The sequence below is a fragment of the Pinus tabuliformis genome, chromosome 8 (assembly GCF_031772625.1).
Source record: "Pinus tabuliformis cultivar Carrire ecotype Pingquan chromosome 8, CPIR1, whole genome shotgun sequence".
Taxonomy (NCBI): Eukaryota; Viridiplantae; Streptophyta; class Pinopsida; order Pinales; family Pinaceae; genus Pinus; species Pinus tabuliformis.
The window spans coordinates 1,372,846,887-1,372,865,713 of NC_142294.1; the positions used below are offsets into that span (position 1 = coordinate 1,372,846,887).

The 18,827-nt window shown below is 37.0% G+C and overlaps 1 long non-coding RNA gene across 1 annotated transcript; it reads left to right on the forward strand.

Annotated features, from left to right (window-relative positions):
* The first annotated feature begins 311 nt into the window (after window positions 1–311).
* Window positions 312–17,114, forward strand: LOC149240618 (uncharacterized). The gene is made up of 2 exons (XR_016245539.1): window positions 312–675; window positions 17,057–17,114. It is a non-coding gene; the product is annotated as an uncharacterized LOC149240618 (long non-coding RNA).
* The last annotated feature ends 1,713 nt before the right edge of the window (window positions 17,115–18,827 follow it).

Consider the following 18,827-nt stretch of genomic DNA (forward strand, 5'->3'; position numbering starts at 1 on the left):
AGAACATATGTTAGGACCATTCCATCCTCTTTTCAATAAGTTCTCTCAGATCAGGTTTCGATTGTGGAATGTGAGCTAGGTTTTATAGAACAAAGTTCCCATCAATTTATAAAAACATACATACTCTAAGTTTTGATTTTAAATTTATAACCTAGGAAAAGAAAAATAAAAAAGTGAACAAACATGCAAATTATAAGAGAGTAATAAATGCTTACGAAAAATTAAGTTGACAAACAACATCCCCTTATAAGAAAGTAATAAATACTTTATACATTGGAATATATACCATTCCTACTCTAATAAACCCTAAATTTTCAGTGTCTGACATTCGGCGATTAACAACCAAAAAAGCCCTAGATTATCAATGAGACCAGTTAAAAGGGTTTCAAATTCCGCAATTAGTTGAATATAAAAGGTACCCAAAAAGCCGAAAGAGACTAGCAGTTGGCGTCACTTAACAGCACGCGATTTTCCACAATCACGTCTATAAACGAAATGTTAACTTACGGGCTAGTAATATCTGTGCTTATGAGATGCCATATTACCCTAAATAAATGTATGTATGATATGTTATGTATGGTCTCCTGTACTCGATTCTGTCGAGCGAAGGTTACCGTCCCTTGAGGCGAAGTCTGCAGTTGCAGTGCGTTTTCCTTCATCCTTGGAGCATCCTCGGTAAGTGTTTCAGTCTACTCGGTTTTTCATCTGGTTTCATTTCGCCCGATAAAATGCCTTCAATAATCAGATTGTCTATCCATTGTTCCATTCGATTCTTAGAGCTTTCTGAAAGAGAATGCGGTTCTGTCCAGTTTATCGAATGTCCAAAACAAAACTATTATGCTTTCAATATTTTGAATGAATCTATCACGAATAACGGAGGTTTGGTATTATGGGAAGTAGTTGCCCGGGGCCTAATCGAATCCCTGGAAAAACGAATATATGATCACAATGCCAATATCATATATTTATTGTGGTGCTTTCACACTCTCTATTGGGAAACGATGTGGTAGTGGGCTTGGATGGCATTCCCTAAATCGATTTTCTTACAACAAAAATCGATTGAGAAAGTATAACCTTACAAGGTCTAAACCTAGGTTAACAGGGGATTTAAAGGACAGAGTATTAAGCTGTCCACCAGGTTTCATTCTCGCTGTGGTCTGCCTAACCCACACGGGATTAGTTTCTAATGGATGAGGCTGAGGGTACGTCCTGGGCATTTTTGGTGGCATAGTTGCCCATCAGACTATGACACCGAAAGATAATCCACCCTATGCCGCACTGCCCCTTGTGGTGTGTTTTGAAGTATTTTAAACAGAAACAAATTTTTATAGAGATAGCAGACTTACTCAGGTCACCCTTGCAGTGCCAGGTATGCTGAATTGGTTTCAGTGAACTAAGTTTTTCCAAAATAAATCACAGGCTTGCCTTTCCTGTGCGCCATTTTCCTTTGTGCTATAAATTTTGCAAAAGTGTCCGATGGGCTGTACCAATAAACCCATGAGATTGAAGGATATGCATGCTGTGGTCTAAATGGAGGACTCGTGATAGATCATGATGTTAATTGCAATACAGCGAAGCCCATCCCAGCACTATGCTACAACAACTACTTTGTCACAGATTATCTCACCGAGTCAGGGATTCTATTAACTTAAAACTGAGATTATTAAAAGCATTGTCATATAGTCCAATAAACAATTATGGCTTCAACTTCTTTGTTGTCAAGGACTGTATATACAAGGTTTCCGCTACAAATTAAACAAATTTTGTTGGAAAGTAATATTTCTTTGTTAGAATTATGGTTTACTGCAAAGTCACCTGATAATGATTCAAGCACGGCGACAGGTATTCAGAGTACAATCTCCTCATATGCATTGAAAGTGCTCATACCCTGTGCTGGCCTTGTTCAACCAGGTCACCCTTGGTCTCCAATCCCCGTTATAGTGTCAAGGGCCTGTGCTTTTGCCAGTGTTCCATCACCACCAATGGAGGGGTCAATGGGAAACATACCTAAACCACAACAACTCATGGTTTAGACATCACCATGTGCACTTATCTCTACCACAAATGTTGTAGAAACCATTTTACGTAGTGATACAATCAATGCTACATTCTAATTTGTTTTGTGTGCATAATGGTCATATTTTGCTTTCATTTCTGTTCATGGCATATGCTTCTATGTTGATAACTTATATTTAATTTAAGTTGTCTTTCGGTTTGCGTCCAGGAATCAGATCCTTAAGTGTACAGTAACTTATGTGGGAATATATATGTCTTAAAATCAGCTTTATGGTGTCACAGATTTATCACAAGAGAATTAAAGCCTCTTACAAACAGGCTTTGCTGCAAACATGTCATAGAAAACTATAGTAAGAAATATTCTCCATTTCTTGTTCATGAGAAAAATATAAACATGATAGCATGTGATGCCGACGACGTCGACAATCCCCAGTGACTTATATCTATCTGATCATCCAAATTTTGCTACACTCTATCACTAAGTTGCACTGAAACGGATACAGATACAGGGCTTGAAATAGATACAACAAATTTAAAAAAAATCTGGATACATTTTCAAATATATATGTATATGACAAAATAGAAATTTCATATTACCATTCATCTTTTAGAATCTAGATTCCATATTCAAAAATACATACTCATCATCACGAATTCAATATAAACAAATCATCATCATCAATTCCGCATAAACATTGTCATCATCATCAATGATTATTATAACATTCAACATATCATCAAGTTTCTGTTTCAAATTTCAATCATCAACATCATCACCAAAATTAATAATGCACACTACATCGTACAAAGTACAAAATGAACTATGATTGGCAGTCTACTATCATATGACATATTATGATATTCAATGTTCATTGTTCAAAAGTTTAAAACATCATCATAAATTACATTTACATACCATCAAATATGTCTTCATCCATGTAATTAAGATCCACATCCTCTCTAGGAGTGGGAGAACAATTGGTGCCTCATTAAACAAAGTCATATGAGACATGGCATTCAACGTCATATCCAAGTCAGACCACTTTGGTTCCACATCCCATAGTTTGGTGTGTTGAAGAAAGTTTAACTAGGTTCGATATTTACAAATGTAATTTTGATCTTTGTACTTGTCAAGAAAAGGAAATATTATTTTTGTAAATTATAAGAATGAGTTTCTTGCTCATTTCATAGGTCTAGGAAAGTCAAAGAGTCAAAGTAATGTATAAGGAACTCTTCTTGAGCCCATGTGTAAATGTATACTAGTCTAAAAGGCCCTCCAAGACATCAGCTAGCAAAACGATGAAGAGAGTAGTTATGTCGGCCTCAAAATGTATATTAAAGAGCAGTCATGTCGGATCAAATAAGGTGAAGACATCAGCTAGCAAAACAATGAAGAGAGTAGTAAAGAGCAGTCATGTCAGATCAAATAAGGTGACATATCTCGTCATGAATACAAGTCGGCTTATATTCAGGACATATCACTATATATACCCAAAGGGTCTGCGCAAAAGGGAGATAAGAAAATTCGGATTCCTTTGTGATTTTTCGTGGGTATAGTCACAAGATCTGGGATATCCTTGAAGTCTTCAATGGTCATCACAATAAGTAAGACCTCACAATCTCAGAAGGTCTCAGTTCTTCGGATGGGTGATATAAAGAGGATCTCAATGATTCCATCATAGCTCACTCATTGTTGGTATAATTATCTCACAGCATCACGCTTTGACACAGCATACAATCTCGGCATTCTATTTGAGTAAACGCACAATCGTGATCACTGTCTCGACACAATTATAGTCTTGGCTTAACTATGATAAAAGTGATCACGATGTCTCAACATATTTGTTATGATGAGGTTACTCAATCGTGATCCTCTGTCTCGACATATGAAACACTCTCAACATACCTATGATGACGAAGATCTCAATGCATGGAGAAAGAACAGTCACAGACTCGGCTTACATATAATGAGGTTGTTCAACAATGACACTCTGTATCAACAAGCGTTCTGGATGATGGTGATTATGATCCCAGTCATGATCCTCAAGGTCATAATCTTAATAAAGATCTCGATCGAAAAGAAGTAATGGCCTTGGTGTTGCAGTAGTCATGACGATTTCAGCGACATAGTAAATATGGCTTCAGTGTTGTAGCAGTAATGATGATATCAACAATAAGAAGAGGATTGGTGTCTTGGTCTTGGAGTGGCCTAGTAGGTCAAGGGTCATGGTCTTGGTATTCGTCAATTGGAATCTATATAAGAAGAACTTTGTGCGGGTTTTTCTCTCCAAGAGGGAGAGGTTTTGGCCCTGGCAGAAAGACAACATCTTGTGCTCTTGTCCCTTTGTTTTGATAGCTATTTGATGAAGTAAGAAACACACACACTAATGATATCAAGAAAAGATTGTGCTAATAAGCTAAAGATAAAATACCTCACAAATAGTTATCATGCCAAGAAGAATCTCATTAACTGTAACTGCTCTGTTCTTCAACATGGTATCATAGCTAAGGTTCAAAAGTCAAAGGAAGGACAACAAAGAGACACGCAAGGATTAATCTTCAAGGGCATAAAAGCAAGTTGAAGGGTTTTGTCAAGATTGAAGGATCAAGTCTACAACAAGCATTCTACAACAGCAAGAACTTGTGTCTCCACAACTATCATCAAAGGGCCACCAAGACCCTCATCAAGATGTTTACAAAGCAAGGTAACTCAAAGGATCTCAAAATCAAAGATCACCTCATCTTGAAACAGGTTGAAACCCTAGCAACAATCCTGATCTACACTACTAAAGAAGGCAAAGCATATTGAAGAAGAAAAAGCATTGTCATCACCTTCAAGGTTATAAAAGCAAGGATTATTTCCTTGCCCTAGAAGAAGATCATCCAAGGGAAGTAGCAAATCATCCTCATCAAAAGGGAGCAACCTTTTCCATTGAAGAAAGACTTTCCATCAAAGAGAAGATCATCCAAGAGGAAACTCCAATACATCTTCTCCAACCAGCATCAAAGTGATCAAGTAGAAGAGTTCATCTTCACTTGTCAAGTAAGTATCTTTCATTTTTATAATCAAGTTTGGTTAAATGACTTCATGACTGCAAGGAGATCTATGGATTGAATGGGTCATCAAAGGTCCTTGCATGAAATGAGGAGGATTGTCCCTCATAAATAAAAGAAGTCAGTGAACATATCAAGGAAAAAAGGTCTTCTTTGAATTCATGGGAAGGAACTCTTAAGGTTCTCTCATCCCCATGTACCAAGAAAGAAGACATCAAAGAGATATATGAAATGCTAGAGGATACATTCTCTGAAAAATGCAGTATAGAAGGTCACATCACTTAGACCTGATCTACACAAAATGAAGGTATCAAAGAAAGAAAGAATATCTTCATGAGATCTCAATTGAGAGATCTAGGAAAGATGATAAGAAGATAATCATCAAGGTAACAAATATCCATGAACAAAGAAGGTTACCTCATTCGACAACTTGTGGTATCTATGTTAGATAGAAGGCAAAAATGTTGAAGGACACAATTATGTGCAGAAAGGAAAGGAAAAGACATAATAGTATAAGATTCAATGCTATGAAAAGAATATGGAAAGAAGCTCATATCGTCAGAAAGATGGAGGAAGCTGAAGAAAAGGGCCAAGGAAAGAGGAAGCAACAGATCTCCACTACGATTAAGACGACCTCCCTCACAAAAGGATATTATCATAAGTTCCTCGATCTTTTGTTAAAGATATGACCATGATATTAAGATGCATCATGGCATCATGAAAGCATTAGAAGCAAGAGCTCGTGGCATCACCATGGGAATCATGAAGAACAAAATCCATGGGAGTCAAACATGAAAGACATAAATCTTGGGAATCTCATTAGACATTGAAGGAAAGGAAGAAGTCATCCACGACAGGTCTCATCATACATCAAGTCAAAAGGGAAACATCTGCAGATGAAGATATAGAAGATCCTCAAGATTCTCTAATAGAATCCTAATCGAAGGATTCACTAATCTAGAGAGGAAGCAAGTGTTTCATCAAGAACTCCAACTCATGGAATTCATGGATGATGTTATGGTGACATAAGAATAGAAGCAGATCAAGGGGTTGAAGACACTTCAATCAAGAAAGCTGTTGGAAGAAGCCTAGATGACCTAAAGGTGAAATGAGGTATGTATGCGTGTATTTAATTTTATAATGTCATGTCGTATGGTTGTAGGTAATATAAATCATCACTTCTATCTTAAGAAGCACGATCAAGGGAAAAGGATTTCCTCCTTTGAAAAGATGTAGAAAGGCATAAGTCACACTAGATGAAATCAACATAATATGTCCTCATATGAAGTATGGGGTGGTTGACTACGATTACAAAACTCTGATTAGGACAAGGCAGACAAGAGGTCTAGAGATTTGCCAACAACTGATGATCAAAGTGAGTAGCCAACAAAATCTCCGAGAGTTGAGTAGCAGGATTAGGGACAACAAAGCACGAGTATAATTATGTGTGCGAGCACTAGCTTAGGTCAAGGTTTTCTTGAAACTTCACAGAGCATGGAGCAATAGATGTAGCAAATCATGGAGATGCATCGAGAGGATATAGAGGTTGATATTCCTAACTCCACTGTTGGCAGGAGGAACTGTGACGTTCAATCGATACTCAGGGATGCTTAGGAGTTTGTGGGAACTCCTAAGAAAGGCAGTAAACAACAGAGACAACCATAGAGGTACACTGGCTACATGGCGTTGGTTAGTTAGTTAGTTGATAACTAGCCTTCCAACTATCAGAGGGTTGCACAACAACAAGTGTGTTGAGATGCTATGGTTGAGGATTATACCTCGATCATGCAAAATGATGTGTGGGAGGTTGTACCGAGACCGACAAATCGACAGTGGTTGGGTCATGTTGGATCTTCAAGATCAATCACGTGCCGATGGTAGCATCGAATTATACAAGGCACGGTTCGTGGTCAAGGGGTTCTCTCAAAAGGAGGGGTTAGATTATGAGGAGACATTTGCTCCTATGGCTAAAATACAAGGCACGGTTCGTGGTCAAGGGGTTCTCTCAAAAGGAGGGGTTAGATAATGAGGAGACATTTGCTCCTATGGCTAAGTATACTTTTGTTTGGGTTGTGATCTCATTAATAGTATAGATGGTATGGAAGATCCATTAGATGGATGTCAAGACAACATTCCTCAATGGTGAGTTGGGGAATGAAGTATACATAGAACAACCAAAGGGCATTGTAGCACACAATAGAGAGACCCATGCCTGCGGATTAAAGAGAGCTTTGTACGGGTTCAAGCAGGCTCCCAGAGTGTGGAATGAGCGCATTTGACAAGTACTTGCAGGGCATGGGTTTCGTGAAGAGTGTGGCAAATACGAACCTCTACTACTTCGTGGTTGGGGGTGACATTCTCATTCTTGTCTTGTATGTGGATGACTTGTTTCTTACAGGTTCACTGGAGCTCATAGAGGAGTGCAAAAGGGATCTTACAGTTGAGTTTGAGATGAAGGATTTGGGGCTCATGCACTAGTTTCTAGGCATGAAGGTGTGGCATACAAATGGACATATTTTCCTTGGGAAGGGAAATATTGCATCGAGATCCTGAGGATATTCGAGATGGAGGATTGCAAAGCCATGTCTAGACCCATGATCATGAATTGGAGGAAGGTAGACACATCCAGGGAGAAGGATGTAGACCCCACCTTGTATAGGCAATTGATAGGTTCTCATGTGTATTTGGTCAACACCAGGCCAAATATATCCTATGTAGTAAACTCTCTCAGTTAGTTCATGGTGGAACCGAAGAGAGTGCATTGGATGACAGCTAAACATGTGCTGGGATATTTGCGCGACACTATTGAGTATGGGATCAAGTATGCTTGAGGTGATGGTGTCAGGTTGGTGGACTATACTGATGTAGATTGGGCAGTTATTACAGTGGATCAGAAAAACACTTCAGGGTGTTGCTTCAACATGAGATCAAGAGTTTTCTTGGTACAGCAGGTAGTAGAGGTCCATGGCACCGAGTTCTGCAGAGGCAGAGTACATAGCGGCGAGCATGGCTACGTGCAAGGTTATGTGGCTTCGGAAGTTGCTAGTAGTCTTGTTTGGGCAGAGGGTTGAGACTATGGTGATATACTGTGACAATCAGAGTTGCATGAGGTTGTCAGAGAATCCAATGTTTGATGACAAGATAGGATTTATGTAGAACACGTTCCTCGCTAAGAGGGAGTGTTAGTTTATGTAGCTCAGACAAGTGTTCTAATCTTAGATTGTGTCTATGAGGGTAAGAAACACAATTGATTAATTTTATCCAATACCTAGAAAAAGTTTCTAACGAAAATTACCTTAATTAGAATTAATTAACCAGTTTATTAATTTTCCTAAGTTAGGGAAATGGCTTAATTAATTGAGATTAATTGAGGTAAATCGATTTTCCTCTGGTGACTTCTAGAAAAGTTGTTTGATGGGGTCAAAATGATCTTAGCCATCGATTGAGATTATATCATGGTTGTTGATTGCTCAATGATAGATTATAAGAGGAAATCGATGGGCACTTGGAGAACATATTAGATAGATCAGAGACACAAAATTAAAGTGATAGCAAGGGCATAGTGATAGCGTGAGGGCACCAATAGATTGAGATCAACAATGATTGAAGACATGATTGCAAGAGGAAATTCTTCATAGTGATTTCCAAAGTTTGTAGGAGATCGATTTTATTTGTAGAGAGGCTGAGTTTCCTAGTGGTGCGAGTTGCTTCAGAGAGGTTGAGTTGTTAGAGCAAAGAGATATTTGTCGGAGTGTACAAATTGCACAGGAGAAGCTGAGTTTGCTAGGGGAAGTCGAATTTTAGTGGAGGCCGAGACCATTTTCCAACAGTGCGAGTTTGCTAGAGAGGGTCGAGTTGCTAAGGCCGCACATGTGGTTCGATTTAGTGAGCCAGAGGGAGGTTGACTTGAATTAGGAGGGTTGAGTTGCCACCAGGAAGCCATATTGAATTGCAAAAGTAACAAATAATTTTTTTGGAGGTTTGCTAAGACAAACTATTATAATTTTCAATCACATAATTTTGTTGAAGAATATTAACAATACTCACCTGTAGAACTGGTTTAACCTGCACTGGTGTTTTTCCAGGGACTTTTATCCAAAAGTATTGGTGTTCATTATTTGTGTTTGTGTGCAATATTTTCTCAGTTCCTATGGTTTTTATTTTTTATTTTATTTTTTATTTTTATTTTGTTCTGTAAAGTTGCAGTAGTTTTTTATTCAATATTTGCCGCAAAGAAACTAGAGAAGACAAATAATCAATTGATAAGAGAATAATAACTAGTTAACTACAACAATATTAAATTTTTTACAAAGAGTAGTATTAAGATTTATAGCCAGTGCAAGATCAATGGAGAAGTGTTGTATACTTCATCCAAAGTTTTACCCCAATAATTAGAAAGAGAAATGAAGGAAGAAATGCACAATCAAATTTAAGGAGAAAGGTTAAGGAGACACCCAGAAGTACAAAGGGCATTATTGAAACAAGAAACTAAGCTTTCTAAGAAGGGCAAGCATGGAAGATATAACAATCTACAAACGCAAACTCTTTGACAATGCAAAATAACATTGGTATGGTGACATTCTTGAACCCTTATACAATGTTGGCAAACATGAGGATATGTTCTTATGATTCTCCTCTAGAAGCAATTAATGTTTGCTCATTCCAAGGGAAAAGGGGGAAGAATTGCTATTCGGTAGAAAGTAGTAAAAAGGAAGAGGCAAAATCAATTGTATGTACTGGTGATGACAAGACTTGAGCAACCTGATTTAAGTTGCATATATTTGGAGCAAGCATCACAATAGTTTTATCATGTAACTAAAGTTGATTTATGCATCACAACAATGATGACATGGATTTGCAAAACATCTTTGAACATTAGATCAAGTTGGAAGAAATTTCAATAATAGGTAGGAAGAAATTTCTTCATCTTCTCAAATTAAAGCTTTTGGGGACCAAAAATTGGTTCTAAGGTTTAGTTTTCTATCCAGTAGCAAAAATTAGAGTTCTTGTTCAAAAATGGATCATTATATAATTTCCATCACTTTTGGGACTCTATAGGGTGAAGAATCATAGTTGTGGACTTGTTGGGGCTGTTTTGAAGACTAAATTGAAAAGCATTGACCAAGTACAGAATAAAAAAACTATTCATTTAGGGTATGCAAGTTCAAAATTGAAAAACTGCTGATTTGGGACTTGAAAATTCAAAAAATACACATTTTGGGATCTGAAAAAGGTGCCATTGGTGTTGCAGATGGCCACAAGGCCAAAAATGGAGTCCGTCTGAGAGAGTTATGCCCTTAGAAAGTTGACTTATTGATTAAACCACCATAGTACCAAGTGGATTGCACATCAACTCTCATACTTACAAATGTGGAGCTAGACATGTGTGGAATTTCAAGAGGATTCTATATCGTCCAAAATCCTAATGCTAATGGAAAGTTGGAACATACAAAATTCCTAACCCTAACCTTAAGGACCATTAGGAAATGTGAAAAATAGTGTTCCACCAAGTTTCTGGGATGGGGCATGGAAACCAAGAGATGCACATGGGGGACATGTGGGAGCACCCCAAAATTTTAGGGAAATCTAAGGGGTACGAGGGTATGTCAAGGTGTGTATATATATATATATATATAAAACCATGATTCAAATGCAATAATGAAATACATTTTTCATACATCATAAATATAGAAGGTAGGTGAAATATTGTATATATTGCTTTAAATTCACCATCCATTATTCTAGAATTTGATTCTTACTAAGCAAAATAGTATATATTAAAGTTTGAAGATTAGAATAGTAAAGTAAAATTACTAAATAATATTAAAAATTGACAAGTCAAAGACTTGGTCTAAGGTCACCAATATATAGAGTCAAGACTCAAAATTTAAAACTAAAAATGAACAATGGACAATGAACCAATGTTATCAAAATTGGATCGGTGATCGAACTTGTTGACCCCAAAACTGGGAATTGGATAAAAAAACTGGACCAAAAAATCAGTCGACCAAAAAATACATAAATATTCAAATTTGAAAAAAAATACATAATATTAATGTGCATCCATATGAATCCAAACCATTATACACAAATATGCAAAGTTTCTCATATATATAGCAAGAGTGCATATAACCAAAATAACACCAAGTGCAATCCATATTTGAACCAAAAATACATTAACAAAGAGGCTATAGATGGCCAATATAGCTCACAAATATTCATGCTACAAAAAATACTTGCATATCATTAAAATCATTGCATATATTGGGATCCTCATCATCAATATCACCCCCCAAATATTAAAATAAAATAGAAAAAGCTTAACATGTCAAGTCGAGATTTTGTTTGAGTGATGGGTACAATTTACTAGGGTCACGACAGAGGAATTAAATAATCAATGCCACCAACATCGAACTACATAGAGGGATTGGTTCTCTTGATTAAATACTAGTTCCATACCTTCATACATAATAAAATCCAATGGAAACATTGCAATACCCCAAATCCTGAAAACTGTTGTTTGCGATTTTGAGTGGGATCTAAATTTCCACTTTCTCCATATGAAATCCAATCAGATCAGATACACTCTCAAACATCTTGAGTCAATTAATGGTACTCCTTTATCTTTCATTTTCATCCTTTTACTTCAAGAATTTAGCATTGTCATTAATTACATAGAATTAGTGTTGGACACCTAATCCTCTATGGGTTGGTGTGGAATGTGAACAACCACCAGAGTCCAAGAGACCATTGGGAATATGAATCCAAGGGTCACACCATGTACTATAAATGTATATCATGTCAATAATATATGCAACTCAATGCTTATCCTTCATAATGTGTCCCTATCATTGTCATGTTTAACATTGTATCAGAGCGGGCGATCTGTGACCCTACTCCAATTTGAGCCACTATTTTTGTGGCCAATTGTGCTGTCATTCCTACCTACTTGGGCTCTCTACACTTGGATGCTCTGCCATTCTAAATATTTAATAATCCCGTCGCACTCGCAATGCTGCTCTACGTTACTTTTCTTTGAGATTCTGCACATTAGTGTAACCGTAACACCCTTCTCTGCTAGTCAACGGAATATCTGTTGATTTTCTACCCTGTGCCTAGTTTTTTGCTAAGCAATATTCACGTGTACTTGTGTGTTGTCAACACAATTGGAGGCCCCTGTAGTAACAAAGACCACAATGGTTTGGCACCATTGCAAGTCTGTCCTTACCATACCTGCGTTTTCAGTTCATTTGATCGGTTTCTGCTGGGAATGGAACTTTTGTGATAGCTATCTTTGGCTTTGAATTTATTATATGGAAAGCTTTGCATATTTATTTCCAATTCGGTCTACTTTATGTGTTAAATGACTGAGATGTGACTGTGAATGTGTGAAACCTTTTTATCTTACACCACATTTCAACTGCTCACTCTCCGAGTTCGAGTCTTGTGGTCATTGCCAGCAGTAAAACCCTAGGTTTAAGTAAAGGGCGTGGAAAACGTGGTTTATGTTTGTTCAAACTCTCCCTGTGTTTGCAGGGATTTGCTTCCTTCACCTTTCATTTGTTGCTCCAAATATATTTATAGCTCCATTGCCTCCCATTTAAGAAAATCTAAACTTCTAGGAGCAGTGTGGTGAAATTTTGTTCAGTGGTTATCGACATTCCTTTTGACAAGAAGGGCATCCTACCATTGTTGGAGTGAAGCACAATGGTAAATTGTCAGTTTTACATGCAACCATGTATATGCTGCATAAAGCAACTGTGAAAGCCTGTGCGGTGAAATATCTGTGTTTGCAAATGTGCAATTATTCCTGCGTTGAATTGAGTATGCTACATTATAGTGGTATGTATGTTTTTGCATTGATTTGAGTCTTGGCCGTTGTGCAAATTTAAGCTTCGCATTGAAGTTTTTATGGACAACCAATTGAAGGCTGCAAAACATGAGCAATAACTTATATATAATTTAGTTAATACATTGAATACCATAAACATGAGCGATGACATATAATGGATTTAAGAAAGAAGGCCATGGCATATATATAATGGCTCATGCATAAGTGAAATTATTAAAGCATTGTTTTTAAAATGAGCACATATGTGATGGTATATAAATTTCGTTGAACTCATTTTTAAAGGCCTTTTTTATACCATATGCTATATGGTATAGCATATAACATGGTAGCAAAGCATTGAAACATTACGTTGGTATGTGCATTGGAGTGTTGAGGACTCTCATTTGGCATTACTCAAGATTGTTTCGACCATGTCCTTTCTTCTGCATTGATTAAAGCAGCCATCTGGTGTTAGTTGGGTATGGTTAGTGCCTCACACATTAGTGCTTTTTGATTCTTTGCCTTGACTTGGTATGTGCACTTCATTCGAACATCAAAAAAATTTTTGCTATGTGTTCATGTATAATGCTAGCGTTGATCACTTTTATTTAAATGACATGTGTGAATTCGGTTGGTTGATTACTTTAGTTAAGGCCTACCCTGATATGTCATATGAGTGTGTGCCATTGAATTGAAGGTTTATATGTGTGCTATATCGGTGTATATTGCAATAAGCTGTGATTTGTCTAGTCTTGCTAGACTGTCGAGTCTTTAATTTTTCTCAGAAAATGGACACACTTGATGGAGTATTAAAGTTATTAAATAGTTTAATACACTCCACTAGTCATGATACAAAAAAATCAGCAAGGATTTTCTCATTGATATTCACAGTTGTTTACAAGATGCACAGGAAAAGATCGAATTTTTGTAACTCGAATCACAACTTTAGCAAGATGAGTTACACCATAAAAGACATAATTCTGATCCTGTTTATGTTCAGAATATGGAGACAATCTCCCATCAACAACAAGTCAATAATGTTGAAGTTGATTTAGATCTAGTGTCCAATGAAGGAGCAGATTTGCAGAAAGAAGCAAAAATTCAACCTGCACTTCCGAAGCCAATCATTAGACCTTGGGAAGAGCTTTTCCATAACAAGCATAGAACTGGTCTTGGATATGACAAGGATGTGTCTTTTCATATTCCAGATTTCTCAAAGCCCATCCAGTTTCAAAGTGCTAGATTTCTTCATAACAGTTCACCTTCAGCGATTTCAGATTCTGGTCCTCTTCCACAACAGCCACAATACATTGTTAAATGCCAACATTGTGACAGAGTTGGCCATGTGAAAGATCAATGTTTCGATCTTCATCCATGTAAGCACTGTCATAAAACCAGTCATTCTTCACATAGATGCTTCAAAAACAAGCCTCCTGCAAGAAGAAAGATTCATCTTGGATGGATCGCTTCTTGGCAATGGGCTTCAACAACCAAGAAGATATTTCAGTCATATGTCAGAACTTGTTCTAGCGTATTCAACAATTTTGCAGTTGAGATCTCTTCATCTTCTCATCTTGTATCTGACAGGGGGGAAGTGATGGTCATCTACAAGCTTCAAAGCGACATCAAGCGAGCTTGAGCCATAACCTGCCATATCAGATTCAGAGTTGTAGCCAGAGACAAAGATGCCCCTGAGCATGCCTTCGGTTGATGATCAAGCTTAAACCATCTATGTGGGGTTGAAACATCTCTTCAAAAGAATCGGGGACACTTCCTCTAGCAGAAGACTTCAGCGTCTTGCAAGTTTTGGAAGAATTTCAGGAAGTGCATTAAGCATTCCAGAGTTGGTGGTCATCCTTAAACCATCACAGGTTGAGACCTCCCTTTTCAGGTTGAGGTTCTCCCTTTTTATGCGAGGTGAGACCTCTCTTTCAAGGTTGAAGGTTTCCCTCTTCAAAACATGAGGAGCACTTCCTCTAGCAGAAGACCTGAGCTTCATGCCAGATTTGGAAGAGTTTCAAGAACTACACTAAGCGTTCCAAAGTTGGTGGTCATTCTTAAACCACCCCCCTATACGAACATTTCAGAGAGCACATTCAGCCTAGTACTGCCATGCATTTTTGCACATTTTGTATTACAACTCTCTTCTTGGACTCATACATACCCCTTCAGATTAAGGGGGGGAATGTTGGACACCTAATCCTCTATGGGTTGGTGTGGAATGTGAACAGCCACCGAAGTCCAAGAGACCACTTGGAATATGAATCCAAGGGTCACACCATGTACTATAAATGTATATCATGTCAATAATATATGCAACTCAATGCTTATCCTTCATAATATGTCCCTGCCATTGTCATGTTTAACAATTAGTAGGGCCCTAGGGTTGAATATTAGGCTTCCCCACTTATAAATTATTGTTTTCAAGCATAATTAAGGGAGATGCCCACAAGCACCCCCTTTGGGGAAATGTGTCCCCCACATTGGAGAAACGTTTCCCCCTACGTTTCCCCGAGTTTCCTCAAAAGGGGAATGTGGGGAAATGTTTCCCTAGGTGTCCCCTCGTCCCGGGTGAATGGGAAACATGGGTAGTGTGTCTTCTTGGAACATTGGTGAAAAATTGTTTCTTCCCATTTTGAAAACATTTTCAGATGGGAAGAAGCGGGTTCCATTCAAATGGTAATGATTCCCAGTTCCATAGATGAGCAATGCAAAAGAATGATATATTAGAGTAAGGTGAGGAAGAAGAGGACCTTGTGGAAGGCTATTACTGGATATTATCTATTTGTTCACGAACCAATATCTCTTTGCACTTTTTGCACTGTAATACTGATAAATAAGAAAGGCACATTACTTTTTGGTGGTGTTTTTCCCATACGGCTCTCTCAGTATTGTGTCCATGAACCTATGATGTTTTATTTTTTTGAGTTTTGTGGAAGATTTTACTTAAAAAAAAAGAATTAGAATATGAGGAATTTCTATAAAGTGTTGTATAGTTTTGTTGTATTTCTATGGTGTTTTATTTGCTTTAGTTTTGTGGATGATTTTACTGTTTTGAAAAGCATATCAAACTATCAATATGAGTAATTTCTGTACAGTAGAGTATAATCTTGCTTTACTTATAGTATCACTCATAGAAGAAATAGATGGTTAAGCGTCTGTTATGACAAACAGTCCACTGGAATATCCATGGGAGTTTACAAATCAATTTTAGCTATGTTTTGGGCATATCTGATGGTTAGCAACAAGTCTTGATTTAGAATTTTAGATTCCCTGAAGTTGTTAAAAAGCTTTAGAAAAGGGACACACACTTAAGGATAATTTTTGACAATCTTTCAAATCCTAGAATAGTAATTTTCTTTGTTATATGGTGGCAGTTTTTACACATTTGTTTGATATATATCTATAATGTAATGTTGTAAGTTATTTATCGTTGTTTTTTTTCTAGTTATTTTGTGAAAATTCTCAAGATGAAGAATTCTTGAATTGAATGATTTCGAAAATCTTTTGTGCACATGATTCATATCCAAACCAGCAACACACTTCCATTTCTGGTAATAGGTTTGGCAAATGGTGTCATTGCTATTGATCAATAGGCTAACCTATTTGAATAATACTCCTACAAACATGAACATACCTATTATATAAGCCAACGTCATATGCCTTGTTGTACTATGCTCAACAATTTGGAAATCCGTTTTAACTTCTCACAATTTCTATTTATTACTGCCTAGACCCTTTAATATATATTTTAATTCTTATCCATTATAGAATTCTTCAGTTTTTAATCTAAGTAATGCTCAATCCCCGATATAAACAGAACTAAGGAAGTAATCCATATATGTAATATATGATATGATAGCTAGCAGCTCCTAGAACTGAGTTACTTGCTGGGACTTTTGATGCATGTGGTATATAACAGTATTTTTTGGGTATGGTATGAATATTAGACATATGCTGTTTTCCAGAGTTTGTATCTGATTGGATTTGGGTCCATTATCTTTTAAAATATTCTTTCATTTTCTGAGTTCTTTTAATAAATCAAATTCCTACATTTTCAAAAGTATTTTCTTTCTAATTAGTCTCTATTCTGGTTAGGATCTAGTTCATATACATTTCTAATGAAATATTATTTTTAATATTTTTATTGTGCAGGAAGAAGGATATCTAACAGTCTTTAGTAGAGATGGGCAAGGGACCTGGACTCTTTTCAGAGATTGGAAAGAAGGCTAAGGGTAATTTAATGATCCATAAAAGTTCTTTTGCTTGCAAATTTGAAGTATTGGATTGTTCTCGTTGATTTTTTCTATCTTTATGTTATATATTTAACTATAACTTGGATGTTTTAACGCTGGAAAAAAAATGCATTGATGACTTATGAGTTCTTAACAGATGAGTTGCATACTATCATATTTTCCACATTTTAAGATTTTTTTTTTGAAAATTCCAAATCATGGATTGTAAGGGAAGTAATTTAAACCCTAAGCTCTAAGGATATTCTATAAGCTAACCCCTGCTCCACTTCCAAGGTTTTGCGTGACTAAGTGACTCTGGCGAGTAGTGTACATAGACACTTTATTGACCAATGTTATCTAGCAGTGTTATTTCCCGTAAGTATTTGAGCAGTGATATTTTCCGTTAGTAGTGATATTTTTCTTGAGTAAGAGAATGTTGAGATTGATGTTGACCAATGGCATGGTGAGTGAGCTTCGAACATCTTGTGAGCAATGATATATTCTCTGATATTGAGCAGTAAGTGAGCGTGTTCTAGGTGAAGAAACAGAGTAGCAAGCTGTCATCGTCTATCATTCTCGATGATGAATGATGTGACAAAGTCCATTACCTCCTATGCTTTATAGAAGTGTATTCTTGACCATGGTAAGGACATATGACATGGACATGCCTCGCTAAGGGGAAGCCTATTAAAAGTTAAAACATTGATAGTATGCTGGAGAGGATAAGGGAAATTATGAGGATAAATGAAAGCGACCAGTTCGCAATATTTTACTAGGAAGTGATGGACATATAGTTCAGAAGGTTGTTAAATTTCCATGAAACTCTGTGACTACTTAGATTAATATCTGAAAACTGAAACCTATTTTACTTTCACCAAGATACAGAGTCTCTTAACAATTCATATGCAGTGGAATAAAAACATGGAGATAAAAACACATCACACAAATATTGACACACTTGTATACTCAGAAATCCCAATAGGGAAAACCCGCTTGCTTGATGTGGCTATTTTATTGATTGTCTTGGAGCAATTGAATCTACTACAACGCAATCTGGCTCTCTTGAGAAAGTGTTCTGCTTCTTACACAAATATCAGTTGATACAAATTGTTCTTGACTTGCCTTGATCACTACTTGATCTTGGTTCCTGCACACAATTTATCCTTTGCTTCCTTCTTCACTTGCTCTGCAAACCCTGCTGTCTTGCTTCAATTCTGCTCCACCTTCTTTGGGCACCTGGCCTCCTTATTCCTTGTGCTGATCTCCTATTTCCTAGCACACTTATGGCCCTATTTCTTAGCGCACCAGAGCTCCTAATTTTTAGGACCCCTACTCCACACAACCTATGCACAACCGATTTTCCTAAATTCTAGCACACTTGTGGCTTCTATTTCTTAGGAAACAGTTCCCACGTTGCAAAATCAAGGCTCTCTCACAAATACGTGAGCTTTGTCTTGTCACAATCTTTTGTGCACAAAACAATTGTAATTTACTTATGCATTCGTCCTCTCTTTATAGGTGAATTTCAATCCATGCAAGGAGGACCGACTTAATTTATAACTCGAGCTCTGATATTGAGTTAACTGAGAGTGTTACTCACTCTCCTTCCAATCATCATTGGAGTTGTTAACTCGTGCTTTCTCCAATCAACATTGGAGATCTAACTCGCTCTAAAGTAACTACTAACTGCC